The sequence below is a fragment of the Rhagoletis pomonella genome, unplaced genomic scaffold (assembly GCF_013731165.1).
Source record: "Rhagoletis pomonella isolate Grant_MI unplaced genomic scaffold, Rhpom_1.0 Rhpom_scaffold_00007, whole genome shotgun sequence".
Taxonomy (NCBI): Eukaryota; Metazoa; Arthropoda; class Insecta; order Diptera; family Tephritidae; genus Rhagoletis; species Rhagoletis pomonella.
In genome coordinates, this window is record NW_023458561.1 from 42,655,048 (window position 1) to 42,656,845 (window position 1,798).

At 32.5% G+C, this 1,798-nt stretch overlaps 1 protein-coding gene across 1 annotated transcript in view; it reads right to left on the bottom strand.

Moving 5' to 3' along the window:
- Window positions 1-1,798, bottom strand: part of LOC118743835 (juvenile hormone epoxide hydrolase 1-like) — a 16,274-nt gene that overhangs the window by 1,381 nt on the left and 13,095 nt on the right. The window lies entirely within an intron of this gene.

Genomic DNA, 1,798 nt, shown 5'->3' on the forward strand with positions numbered 1-1,798 from the left:
ACTTTCACACGGATCATACAAACAGGTGCAAATGGTCGGGAATATTTCGATAGCCGAAGCATCACTTTAGCAAACCCAAAAGAATAAAAAAAATGGGGACCAAATATCACTGTGCGATTGTTTAAGAAAATTAAAAAATTTTGTTAATAATGACTTTTGTAGTCATAAGTGGGCGGTGTCGTGCCCATTTTCCGAAAATCCTTACTAATATTACAAATCCGAAAGTGAGTTTGTTTATTTGTTACGCTTTCACGCTTTAACTACTCAACCGATTACCATTAAATTTTGTACACTGATGCCATTTAGCCCAACTTAAAATATAGGATAGATTTATTCTCCAATTATACGAGGGGCGTGGCACCTCCCACACAAACGGAATTTTCATACCGCATATCATATCTCAGAAAATATTTTTGATAGATTACAGGAACTTGTTATAGATACATATATGTGCATGAAATAAATTCCATACTTAGGGAGGAGAGCTGCTACCTGTATAAAAAATCGAATTCGGCTTGAAATAAGGGAATTATTTATTTGAAAATTGTATTACAGTTTGGTTGACAAGAGGCGTAAAAAAGTTGTAGTTTGAAAGTATTTTAATTATTCACAAGCTATCCAAAAAATTAATATATGGGTGTCAAATGAAATATTTCTAAGAAACCGAGATTGAAGATTTAGAACACTTTAAAAGAATTGCCACCCGTTTAAAAATTAAATGCATTTAACTTAAATGAATTACTACAATATGGGATTCAATCGAAAGTTTTTTTGAGAAGGGTTTTAGTTCTGAACAACATGTAGGAGGGTTGCCACCTCTTTGGAAAATCAAAATCTTCTTGAATTAAGGGAATTTGATAATTGGAATATGCATAACAGTATGAACGTCAGACAAGAGAGATTTAATTGGTTTTTAGTAGGAAATATTTCGAAGAGTGTTGCCACCTGTTTTAAAAATCGAGTTTAAATTAGAAATGTTCAGCTTGAACACGTAGAATTTTTTGAGGTTTTTGAAGAGGATTGCCACCTGTTTTAAATCTAAATTCAAATCCAATTATATTATAGGTTTAATTAGTTATTATAGTCTAGGTTTTAATCGGAGGAGTATTTAAAAAGCTTTTTTTCTAAGCAACATATGTATAGCAGGGACGTCAAATGTATGAAAATATAAATTCGACTTGAATTATAGGAATTAACGGTTTAAAAAGTAAAATTCAAAATTTTCAATAATTTCAATGAATTATTACAATATGGGTATCAATCGAAATGATTTTGCAATGGCTTCCTAGCAATACTCGTACCAAGTTTTATGGGTACATAATACACTTGTGCACAAGTGTGCTCGGTTATAAAAAAGAGGGGTATTTTATATATAGAAAAATCCTAGACGGTGGTAGCATTAAAAATCCGACTTAACTTGTTTTTGGACTATCCTAATGTACATATGTATATGCACGATATATTTACACCGCTATAAATTAAATGCAAATGTAATACGAGTATGTCAAATAAAAATGCTAATGCAAGGTAATTTGTTATTTTTTACTGATTTACGGAAAGCGATTAGAGGCACATATATATACATACATACATATGTAAATATTATTTTTCACTTTCAGCCTTCTGGCATGCCCCCACTGAAAGCGTGTCGTAGATCAACAGCTGTTTCACTAAAACTCACTGAGAAGTGATAAGCGATGCCACCACCACTTTTGCACAGCTTTCCGAATTCGCTCAATCATGTTTCCAAGCAGGGTTGCCAGAACTTTTTGGACGAACCGGCTAAATTGGCAAATAA